We start from the raw sequence: 13,448 nt of genomic DNA on the forward strand, positions 1-13,448 counted from the left end.
ATTTCGAGATATTTCTTCTTCTTGTTGTTCTTCTTCTGCACAGCTAAGCTGGAAGTGTCATTTGCAGCTCGCAATAGTGCAGAGTTATCTCAAAGAAAGAGGCCACGGTGTTTCTGTACCTCTATTATGTTGGTGCAGCTTCGGAACTTTTAAATATCTTGATATATCTCGAGAACAGCGCATCTGATCAAAAAATATCATACAACATAAAAAGTAGAAAACTTAATTGTCTACAAAAAAGGTCTCTTAACATTTTGCCATAGCTCGCTTCGTTTCCGAGATATATGCAGATTTATCTCAAGGGAAGGGGCCTGACGGACATATTTCGAGATATTTCTTCTTCTTGTTGTTCTTCTTCTGCACAGCTAAGCTGGAAGTAGCATTTGCAGCTCGCAATAGTGCAGAGTTATCTCAAAGAAAGGGGCCACGGTGTTTCTGTATCTCTATTATGTTGGTGCGGCTTCGGAACTTTTAAATATCTCGATATATCTCGAAAACTACGCTTCTGATCAAAAAATATCATAGAACATAACTTGTAGGAGACATAATTCTCTACAAAAACGGTCTCTTAACATTTTGCCATAGCTCGCTTCGTTTCCGAGATATTTGCAGATATATCTCAAGGGAAGGGGCCTGACGGACATATTTCGAGATATTTCTTCTTCTTGTTGTTCTTCTTCTGCACAGCTAAACTGGAAGTGGCATTTCCAGCTCGCAATAGTGCAGAGTTATCTGAAAGAAAGGGGCCACGGTGTTTCTGTATCTCTATTATGTTGGTGCGGCTTCGGAACTTTTAAATATCTTGATATATCTCGAGAACTACGCATCTGATCAAAAAATATCATAGAACATAAAAAATAGGAAACTGAATTCTCTACAAAAAAGGTCTCTTAACATTTTGCCATAGCTCGCTTCGTTTCCGAGATATTTGCAGATTTATCTCGAGGGAAGGGCCTGACGGACATATTTCGAGATATTTCTTCTTCTTGTTGTTCTTCTTCTGCACAGCTAAGCTGGAAGTGGCTTTTGCGGCTAGCACTAGTGCAGAGTTATCTCAAAGAAAGGGGCCACGGTGTTTCTGTATCTCTATTATGTTGGTGCGGCTTCGGAACTTTTAAATATCTCGATATATCTCGAAAACTACGCTTCTGATCAAAAAATATCATAGAACATAAATTGTAGGAAACATAATTCTCTACAAAAAAGGTCTCTTAAGATTTTGCCATAGCTCGTTTCGTTTCCGAGATATTTGCAGATATATCTCAAGGGAAGGGGCCTGACGGACATATTTCGAGATATTTCTTCTTCTTGTTGTTCTTCTTCTGCACAGCTAAGCTGGAAGTGGCATTTGCGGCCCGAACTAGTGCAGAGTTATCTCAAAGAAAGGGGCCACGGTGTTTCTGTATCTCTATTATGTTGGTGCGGCTTCGGAACTTTTAAATATCTCGATATATCTCGAAAACTACGCTTCTGATCAAAAAATATCATAGAACATAAATTGTAGAAAACATAATTCTCTACAAAAAAGGTCTCTTAACATTTTGCCATAGCTCGTTTCGTTTCCGAGATATTTGCAGATATATCTCAAGGGAAGGGGCCTGACGGACATATTTCGAGATATTTCTTCTTCTTGTTGTTCTTCTTCTGCACAGCTAAGCTGGAAGTGGCATTTGCGGCCCGCACTAGTGCAGAGTTATCTCAAAGAAAGGGGCCACGGTGTTTCTGTATCTCTATTATGTTGGTGCGGCTTCGGAACTTTTAAATATCTCGATATATCTCGAAAACTACGCTTTTGATCAAAAAATATCATAGAACATGAATTGTAGGAAACATAATTCTCTACAAAAAAGGTCTCTTAACATTTTGCCATAGCTCGTTTCGTTTCCGAGATATTTGCAGATATATCTCAAGGGAAGGGGCCTGACGGACATATTTCGAGATATTTCTTCTTCTTGTTGTTCTTCTTCTGCACAGCTAAACTGGAAGTGGCATTTGCAGCTCGCAATAGTGCAGAGTTATCTCAAAGAAAGGGGCCACGGTGTTTCTGTATCTCTATTATGTTGGTGCGGCTTCGGAACTTTTAAATATCTTGATATATCTCGAGAACTACGCATCTGATCAAAAAATATCATAGAGCATAAAAAGTAGGAAACTTAATTCTCTACAAAAAAGGTCTCTTAACATTTTGCCATAGCTCGCTTCGTTTCCGAGATATATGCAGATTTATCTCAAGGGAAGGGGCCTGACGGACATATTTCGAGATATTTCTTCTTCTTGTTGTTCTTCTTCTGCACAGCTAAGCTGGAAGTAGCATTTGCAGCTCGCAATAGTGCAGAGTTATCTCAAAGAAAGGGGCCACGGTGTTTCTGTATCTCTATTATGTTGGTGCGGCTTCGGAACTTTTAAATATCTCGATATATCTCGAAAACTACGCTTCTGATCAAAAAATATCATAGAACATAACTTGTAGGAGACATAATTCTCTACAAAAACGGTCTCTTAACATTTTGCCATAGCCCGCTTCGTTTCCGAGATATTTGCAGATATATCTCAAGGGAAGGGGCCTGACGGACATATTTCGAGATATTTCTTCTTCTTGTTGTTCTTCTTCTGCACAGCTAAGCTGGAAGTGTCATTTGCAGCTCGCAATAGTGCAGAGTTATCTCAAAGAAAGAGGCCACGGTGTTTCTGTACCTCTATTATGTTGGTGCAGCTTCGGAACTTTTAAATATCTTGATATATCTCGAGAACAGCGCATCTGATCAAAAAATATCATACAACATAAAAAGTAGAAAACTTAATTCTCTACAAAAAAGGTCTCTTAACATTTTGCCATAGCTCGCTTCGTTTCCGAGATATATGCAGATTTATCTCAAGGGAAGGGGCCTGACGGACATATTTCGAGATATTTCTTCTTCTTGTTGTTCTTCTTCTGCACAGCTAAGCTGGAAGTAGCATTTGCAGCTCGCAATAGTGCAGAGTTATCTCAAAGAAAGGGGCCACGGTGTTTCTGTATCTCTATTATGTTGGTGCGGCTTCGGAACTTTTAAATATCTCGATATATCTCGAAAACTACGCTTCTGATCAAAAAATATCATAGAACATAACTTGTAGGAGACATAATTCTCTACAAAAACGGTCTCTTAACATTTTGCCATAGCTCGCTTCGTTTCCGAGATATTTGCAGATATATCTCAAGGGAAGGGGCCTGACGGACATATTTCGAGATATTTCTTCTTCTTGTTGTTCTTCTTCTGCACAGCTAAACTGGAAGTGGCATTTCCAGCTCGCAATAGTGCAGAGTTATCTGAAAGAAAGGGGCCACGGTGTTTCTGTATCTCTATTATGTTGGTGCGGCTTCGGAACTTTTAAATATCTTGATATATCTCGAGAACTACGCATCTGATCAAAAAATATCATAGAACATAAAAAGTAGGAAACTGAATTCTCTACAAAAAAGGTCTCTTAACATTTTGCCATAGCTCGCTTCGTTTCCGAGATATTTGCAGATTTATCTCGAGGGAAGGGCCTGACGGACATATTTCGAGATATTTCTTCTTCTTGTTGTTCTTCTTCTGCACAGCTAAGCTGGAAGTGGCTTTTGCGGCTAGCACTAGTGCAGAGTTATCTCAAAGAAAGGGGCCACGGTGTTTCTGTATCTCTATTATGTTGGTGCGGCTTCGGAACTTTTAAATATCTCGATATATCTCGAAAACTACGCTTCTGATCAAAAAATATCATAGAACATAAATTGTAGAAAACATAATTCTCTACAAAAAAGGTCTCTTAACATTTTGCCATAGCTCGTTTCGTTTCCGAGATATTTGCAGATATATCTCAAGGGAAGGGGCCTGACGGACATATTTCGAGATATTTCTTCTTCTTGTTGTTCTTCTTCTGCACAGCTAAGCTGGAAGTGGCATTTGCGGCCCGCACTAGTGCAGAGTTATCTCAAAGAAAGGGGCCACGGTGTTTCTGTATCTCTATTATGTTGGTGCGGCTTCGGAACTTTTAAATATCTCGATATATCTCGAAAACTACGCTTCTGATCAAAAAATATCATAGAACATGAATTGTAGGAAACATAATTCTCTACAAAAAAGGTCTCTTAACATTTTGCCATAGCTCGTTTCGTTTCCGAGATATTTGCAGATATATCTCAAGGGAAGGGGCCTGACGGACATATTTCGAGATATTTCTTCTTCTTGTTGTTCTTCTTCTGCACAGCTAAGCTGGAAGTAGCATTTGCAGCTCGCAATAGTGCAGAGTTATCTCAAAGAAAGGGGCCACGGTGTTTCTGTATCTCTATTATGTTGGTGCGGCTTCGGAACTTTTAAATATCTCGATATATCTCGAAAACTACGCTTCTGATCTAAAAATATCATAGAACATAAATTGTAGGAAACATAATTCTCTACAAAAAAGGTCTCTCAAGATTTTGCCATAGCTCGTTTCGTTTCCGAGATATTTGCAGATATATCTCAAGGGAAGGGGCCTGACGGACATATTTCGAGATATTTCTTCTTCTTGTTGTTCTTCTGTTGCACAGCTAAGCTGGAAGTGGCATTTGCTGCCCGAACTAGTGCAGAGTTATCTCAAAGAAAGGGGCCACGGTGTTTCTGTATCTCTATTATGTTGGTGCGGCTTCGGAACTTTTAAATATCTTGATATATCTCGAGAACAGCGCATCTGATCAAAAAATATCATACAACATAAAAAGTAGAAAACTTAATTGTCTACAAAAAAGGTCTCTTAACATTTTGCCATAGCTCGCTTCGTTTCCGAGATATATGCAGATTTATCTCAAGGGAAGGGGCCTGACGGACATATTTCGAGATATTTCTTCTTCTTGTTGTTCTTCTTCTGCACAGCTAAGCTGGAAGTAGCATTTGCAGCTCGCAATAGTGCAGAGTTATCTCAAAGAAAGGGGCCACGGTGTTTCTGTATCTCTATTATGTTGGTGCGGCTTCGGAACTTTTAAATATCTCGATATATCTCGAAAACTACGCTTCTGATCAAAAAATATCATAGAACATAACTTGTAGGAGACATAATTCTCTACAAAAACGGTCTCTTAACATTTTGCCATAGCTCGCTTCGTTTCCGAGATATTTGCAGATATATCTCAAGGGAAGGGGCCTGACTGACATATTTCGAGATATTTCTTCTTCTTGTTGTTCTTCTTCTGCACAGCTAAACTGGAAGTGGCATTTCCAGCTCGCAATAGTGCAGAGTTATCTGAAAGAAAGGGGCCACGGTGTTTCTGTATCTCTATTATGTTGGTGCGGCTTCGGAACTTTTAAATATCTTGATATATCTCGAGAACTACGCATCTGATCAAAAAATATCATAGAACATAAAAAATAGGAAACTGAATTCTCTACAAAAAAGGTCTCTTAACATTTTGCCATAGCTCGCTTCGTTTCCGAGATATTTGCAGATTTATCTCGAGGGAAGGGCCTGACGGACATATTTCGAGATATTTCTTCTTCTTGTTGTTCTTCTTCTGCACAGCTAAGCTGGAAGTGGCTTTTGCGGCTAGCACTAGTGCAGAGTTATCTCAAAGAAAGGGGCCACGGTGTTTCTGTATCTCTATTATGTTGGTGCGGCTTCGGAACTTTTAAATATCTCGATATATCTCGAGAACTACGCATCTGATCAAAAAATATCAATGAGCATAAAAAGTAGGAAACTGAATTCTCTACAAAAAAGGTCTCTTAACATTTTGCCATAGCTCGCTTCGTTTCCGAGATATTTGCAGATTTATCTCGAGGGAAGGGCCTGACGGACATATTTCGAGATATTTCTTCTTCTTGTTGTTCTTCTTCTGCACAGCTAAGCTGGAAGTGGCTTTTGCGGCTAGCACTAGTGCAGAGTTATCTCAAAGAAAGGGGCCACGGTGTTTCTGTATCTCTATTATGTTGGTGCGGCTTCGGAACTTTTAAATATCTCGATATATCTCGAAAACTACGCTTCTGATCAAAAAATATCATAGAACATAAATTGTAGGAAACATAATTCTCTACAAAAAAGGTCTCTTAAGATTTTGCCATAGCTCGTTTCGTTTCCGAGATATTTGCAGATATATCTCAAGGGAAGGGGCCTGACGGACATATTTCGAGATATTTCTTCTTCTTGTTGTTCTTCTTCTGCACAGCTAAGCTGGAAGTGGCATTTGCGGCCCGAACTAGTGCAGAGTTATCTCAAAGAAAGGGGCCACGGTGTTTCTGTATCTCTATTATGTTGGTGCGGCTTCGGAACTTTTAAATATCTCGATATATCTCGAAAACTACGCTTCTGATCAAAAAATATCATAGAACATAAATTGTAGAAAACATAATTCTCTACAAAAAAGGTCTCTTAACATTTTGCCATAGCTCGTTTCGTTTCCGAGATATTTGCAGATATATCTCAAGGGAAGGGGCCTGACGGACATATTTCGAGATATTTCTTCTTCTTGTTGTTCTTCTTCTGCACAGCTAAGCTGGAAGTGGCATTTGCGGCCCGCACTAGTGCAGAGTTATCTCAAAGAAAGGGGCCACGGTGTTTCTGTATCTCTATTATGTTGGTGCGGCTTCGGAACTTTTAAATATCTCGATATATCTCGAAAACTACGCTTCTGATCAAAAAATATCATAGAACATGAATTGTAGGAAACATAATTCTCTACAAAAAAGGTCTCTTAACATTTTGCCATAGCTCGTTTCGTTTCCGAGATATTTGCAGATATATCTCAAGGGAAGGGGCCTGACGGACATATTTCGAGATATTTCTTCTTCTTGTTGTTCTTCTTCTGCACAGCTAAACTGGAAGTGGCATTTGCAGCTCGCAATAGTGCAGAGTTATCTCAAAGAAAGGGGCCACGGTGTTTCTGTATCTCTATTATGTTGGTGCGGCTTCGGAACTTTTAAATATCTTGATATATCTCGAGAACTACGCATCTGATCAAAAAATATCATAGAGCATAAAAAGTAGGAAACTTAATTCTCTACAAAAAAGGTCTCTTAACATTTTGCCATAGCTCGCTTCGTTTCCGAGATATATGCAGATTTATCTCAAGGGAAGGGGCCTGACGGACATATTTCGAGATATTTCTTCTTCTTGTTGTTCTTCTTCTGCACAGCTAAGCTGGAAGTAGCATTTGCAGCTCGCAATAGTGCAGAGTTATCTCAAAGAAAGGGGCCACGGTGTTTCTGTATCTCTATTATGTTGGTGCGGCTTCGGAACTTTTAAATATCTCGATATATCTCGAAAACTACGCTTCTGATCAAAAAATATCATAGAACATAACTTGTAGGAGACATAATTCTCTACAAAAACGGTCTCTTAACATTTTGCCATAGCTCGCTTCGTTTCCGAGATATTTGCAGATATATCTCAAGGGAAGGGGCCTGACGGACATATTTCGAGATATTTCTTCTTCTTGTTGTTCTTCTTCTGCACAGCTAAGCTGGAAGTGGCATTTGCGGCCCGAACTAGTGCAGAGTTATCTCAAAGAAAGGGGCCACGGTGTTTCTGTATCTCTATTATGTTGGTGCGGCTTCGGAACTTTTAAATATCTCGATATATCTCGAAAACTACGCTTCTGATCAAAAAATATCATAGAACATAAATTGTAGAAAACATAATTCTCTACAAAAAAGGTCTCTTAACATTTTGCCATAGCTCGTTTCGTTTCCGAGATATTTGCAGATATATCTCAAGGGAAGGGGCCTGACGGACATATTTCGAGATATTTCTTCTTCTTGTTGTTCTTCTTCTGCACAGCTAAGCTGGAAGTGGCATTTGCGGCCCGCACTAGTGCAGAGTTATCTCAAAGAAAGGGGCCACGGTGTTTCTGTATCTCTATTATGTTGGTGCGGCTTCGGAACTTTTAAATATCTCGATATATCTCGAAAACTACGCTTCTGATCAAAAAATATCATAGAACATGAATTGTAGCAAACATAATTCTCTACAAAAAAGGTCTCTTAACATTTTGCCATAGCTCGTTTCGTTTCCGAGATATTTGCAGATATATCTCAAGGGAAGGGGCCTGACGGACATATTTCGAGATATTTCTTCTTCTTGTTGTTCTCCTTCTGCACAGCTAAACTGGAAGTGGCATTTGCAGCTCGCAATAGTGCAGAGTTATCTCAAAGAAAGGGGCCACGGTGTTTCTGTATCTCTATTATGTTGGTGCGGCTTCGGAACTTTTAAATATCTTGATATATCTCGAGAACTACGCATCTGATCAAAAAATATCAATGAGCATAAAAAGTAGGAAACTTAATTCTCTACAAAAAAGGTCTCTTAACATTTTGCCATAGCTCGCTTCGTTTCCGAGATATATGCAGATTTATCTCAAGGGAAGGGGCCTGACGGACATATTTCGAAATATTTCTTCTTCTTGTTGTTCTTCTTCTGCACAGCTAAGCTGGAAGTGGCATTTGCGGCCCGAACTAGTGCAGAGTTATCTCAAAGAAAGGGGCCACGGTGTTTCTGTATCTCTATTATGTTGGTGCGGCTTCGGAACTTTTAAATATCTCGATATATCTCGAAAACTATGCTTCTGATCAAAAAATATCATAGAACATAAATTGTAGAAAACATAATTCTCTACAAAAAAGGTCTCTTAACATTTTGCCATAGCTCGCTTCGTTTCCGAGATATTTGCAGATATATCTCAAGGGAAGGGGCCTGACGGACATATTTCGAGATATTTCTTCTTCTTGTTGTTCTTCTTCTGCACAGCTAAGCTGGAAGTGGCATTTGCGGCCCGAACTAGTGCAGAGTTATCTCAAAGAAAGGGGCCACGGTGTTTCTGTATCTCTATTATGTTGGTGCGGCTTCGGAACTTTTAAATATCTCGATATATCTCGAAAACTACGCTTCTGATCAAAAAATATCATAGAACATAACTTGTAGGAGACATAATTCTCTACAAAAACGGTCTCTTAACATTTTGCCATAGCTCGCTTCGTTTCCGAGATATTTGCAGATATATCTCAAGGGAAGGGGCCTGACGGACATATTTCGAGATATTTCTTCTTCTTGTTGTTCTTCTTCTGCACAGCTAAACTGGAAGTGGCATTTCCAGCTCGCAATAGTGCAGAGTTATCTGAAAGAAAGGGGCCACGGTGTTTCTGTATCTCTATTATGTTGGTGCGGCTTCGGAACTTTTAAATATCTTGATATATCTCGAGAACTACGCATCTGATCAAAAAATATCATAGAACATAAAAAATAGGAAACTGAATTCTCTACAAAAAAGGTCTCTTAACATTTTGCCATAGCTCGCTTCGTTTCCGAGATATTTGCAGATTTATCTCGAGGGAAGGGCCTGACGGACATATTTCGAGATATTTCTTCTTCTTGTTGTTCTTCTTCTGCACAGCTAAGCTGGAAGTGGCTTTTGCGGCTAGCACTAGTGCAGAGTTATCTCAAAGAAAGGGGCCACGGTGTTTCTGTATCTCTATTATGTTGGTGCGGCTTCGGAACTTTTAAATATCTCGATATATCTCGAAAACTACGCTTCTGATCAAAAAATATCATAGAACATAAATTGTAGGAAACATAATTCTCTACAAAAAAGGTCTCTTAAGATTTTGCCATAGCTCGTTTCGTTTCCGAGATATTTGCAGATATATCTCAAGGGAAGGGGCCTGACGGACATATTTCGAGATATTTCTTCTTCTTGTTGTTCTTCTTCTGCACAGCTAAGCTGGAAGTGGCATTTGCGGCCCGAACTAGTGCAGAGTTATCTCAAAGAAAGGGGCCACGGTGTTTCTGTATCTCTATTATGTTGGTGCGGCTTCGGAACTTTTAAATATCTCGATATATCTCGAAAACTACGCTTCTGATCAAAAAATATCATAGAACATAAATTGTAGAAAACATAATTCTCTACAAAAAAGGTCTCTTAACATTTTGCCATAGCTCGTTTCGTTTCCGAGATATTTGCAGATATATCTCAAGGGAAGGGGCCTGACGGACATATTTCGAGATATTTCTTCTTCTTGTTGTTCTTCTTCTGCACAGCTAAGCTGGAAGTGGCATTTGCGGCCCGCACTAGTGCAGAGTTATCTCAAAGAAAGGGGCCACGGTGTTTCTGTATCTCTATTATGTTGGTGCGGCTTCGGAACTTTTAAATATCTCGATATATCTCGAAAACTACGCTTCTGATCAAAAAATATCATAGAACATGAATTGTAGGAAACATAATTCTCTACAAAAAAGGTCTCTTAACATTTTGCCATAGCTCGTTTCGTTTCCGAGATATTTGCAGATATATCTCAAGGGAAGGGGCCTGACGGACATATTTCGAGATATTTCTTCTTCTTGTTGTTCTTCTTCTGCACAGCTAAACTGGAAGTGGCATTTGCAGCTCGCAATAGTGCAGAGTTATCTCAAAGAAAGGGGCCACGGTGTTTCTGTATCTCTATTATGTTGGTGCGGCTTCGGAACTTTTAAATATCTTGATATATCTCGAGAACTACGCATCTGATCAAAAAATATCATAGAGCATAAAAAGTAGGAAACTTAATTCTCTACAAAAAAGGTCTCTTAACATTTTGCCATAGCTCGCTTCGTTTCCGAGATATATGCAGATTTATCTCAAGGGAAGGGGCCTGACGGACATATTTCGAGATATTTCTTCTTCTTGTTGTTCTTCTTCTGCACAGCTAAGCTGGAAGTAGCATTTGCAGCTCGCAATAGTGCAGAGTTATCTCAAAGAAAGGGGCCACGGTGTTTCTGTATCTCTATTATGTTGGTGCGGCTTCGGAACTTTTAAATATCTCGATATATCTCGAAAACTACGCTTCTGATCAAAAAATATCATAGAACATAACTTGTAGGAGACATAATTCTCTACAAAAACGGTCTCTTAACATTTTGCCATAGCTCGCGTCGTTTCCGAGATATTTGCAGATATATCTCAAGGGAAGGGGCCTGACGGACATATTTCGAGATATTTCTTCTTCTTGTTGTTCTTCTTCTGCACAGCTAAGCTGGAAGTGGCATTTGCGGCCCGAACTAGTGCAGAGTTATCTCAAAGAAAGGGGCCACGGTGTTTCTGTATCTCTATTATGTTGGTGCGGCTTCGGAACTTTTAAATATCTCGATATATCTCGAAAACTACGCTTCTGATCAAAAAATATCATAGAACATAAATTGTAGAAAACATAATTCTCTACAAAAAAGGTCTCTTAACATTTTGCCATAGCTCGTTTCGTTTCCGAGATATTTGCAGATATATCTCAAGGGAAGGGGCCTGACGGACATATTTCGAGATATTTCTTCTTCTTGTTGTTCTTCTTCTGCACAGCTAAGCTGGAAGTGGCATTTGCGGCCCGCACTAGTGCAGAGTTATCTCAAAGAAAGGGGCCACGGTGTTTCTGTATCTCTATTATGTTGGTGCGGCTTCGGAACTTTTAAATATCTCGATATATCTCGAAAACTACGCTTCTGATCAAAAAATATCATAGAACATGAATTGTAGGAAACATAATTCTCTACAAAAAAGGTCTCTTAACATTTTGCCATAGCTCGTTTCGTTTCCGAGATATTTGCAGATATATCTCAAGGGAAGGGGCCTGACGGACATATTTCGAGATATTTCTTCTTCTTGTTGTTCTCCTTCTGCACAGCTAAACTGGAAGTGGCATTTGCAGCTCGCAATAGTGCAGAGTTATCTCAAAGAAAGGGGCCACGGTGTTTCTGTATCTCTATTATGTTGGTGCGGCTTCGGAACTTTTAAATATCTTGATATATCTCGAGAACTACGCATCTGATCAAAAAATATCATAGAGCATAAAAAGTAGGAAACTTAATTCTCTACAAAAAAGGTCTCTTAACATTTTGCCATAGCTCGCTTCGTTTCCGAGATATATGCAGATTTATCTCAAGGGAAGGGGCCTGACGGACATATTTCGAGATATTTCTTCTTCTTGTTGTTCTTCTTCTGCACAGCTAAGCTGGAAGTAGCATTTGCAGCTCGCAATAGTGCAGAGTTATCTCAAAGAAAGGGGCCACGGTGTTTCTGTATCTCTATTATGTTGGTGCGGCTTCGGAACTTTTAAATATCTCGATATATCTCGAAAACTACGCTTCTGATCAAAAAATATCATAGAACATAACTTGTAGGAGACATAATTCTCTACAAAAACGGTCTCTTAACATTTTGCCATAGCTCGCTTCGTTTCCGAGATATTTGCAGATATATCTCAAGGGAAGGGGCCTGACGGACATATTTCGAGATATTTCTTCTTCTTGTTGTTCTTCTTCTGCACAGCTAAGCTGGAAGTGTCATTTGCAGCTCGCAATAGTGCAGAGTTATCTCAAAGAAAGAGGCCACGGTGTTTCTGTACCTCTATTATGTTGGTGCAGCTTCGGAACTTTTAAATATCTTGATATATCTCGAGAACAGCGCATCTGATCAAAAAATATCATACAACATAAAAAGTAGAAAACTTAATTCTCTACAAAAAAGGTCTCTTAACATTTTGCCATAGCTCGCTTCGTTTCCGAGATATATGCAGATTTATCTCAAGGGAAGGGGCCTGACGGACATATTTCGAGATATTTCTTCTTCTTGTTGTTCTTCTTCTGCACAGCTAAGCTGGAAGTAGCATTTGCAGCTCGCAATAGTGCAGAGTTATCTCAAAGAAAGGGGCCACGGTGTTTCTGTATCTCTATTATGTTGGTGCGGCTTCGGAACTTTTAAATATCTTGATATATCTCGAGAACTACGCATCTGATCAAAAAATATCATAGAACATAAAAAGTAGGAAACTGAATTCTCTACAAAAAAGGTCTCTTAACATTTTGCCATAGCTCGCTTCGTTTCCGAGATATTTGCAGATTTATCTCGAGGGAAGGGCCTGACGGACATATTTCGAGATATTTCTTCTTCTTGTTGTTCTTCTTCTGCACAGCTAAGCTGGAAGTGGCTTTTGCGGCTAGCACTAGTGCAGAGTTATCTCAAAGAAAGGGGCCACGGTGTTTCTGTATCTCTATTATGTTGGTGCGGCTTCGGAACTTTTAAATATCTCGATATATCTCGAAAACTACGCTTCTGATCAAAAAATATCATAGAACATAAATTGTAGAAAACATAATTCTCTACAAAAAAGGTCTCTTAACATTTTGCCATAGCTCGTTTCGTTTCCGAGATATTTGCAGATATATCTCAAGGGAAGGGGCCTGACGGACATATTTCGAGATATTTCTTCTTCTTGTTGTTCTTCTTCTGCACAGCTAAGCTGGAAGTGGCATTTGCGGCCCGCACTAGTGCAGAGTTATCTCAAAGAAAGGGGCCACGGTGTTTCTGTATCTCTATTATGTTGGTGCGGCTTCGGAACTTTTAAATATCTCGATATATCTCGAAAACTACGCTTCTGATCAAAAAATATCATAGAACATGAATTGTAGGAAACATAATTCTCTACAAAAAAGGTCTCTTAACA

The sequence above is a fragment of the Osmia lignaria genome, unplaced genomic scaffold (assembly GCF_051020975.1).
Source record: "Osmia lignaria lignaria isolate PbOS001 unplaced genomic scaffold, iyOsmLign1 scaffold0003, whole genome shotgun sequence".
Taxonomy (NCBI): Eukaryota; Metazoa; Arthropoda; class Insecta; order Hymenoptera; family Megachilidae; genus Osmia; species Osmia lignaria.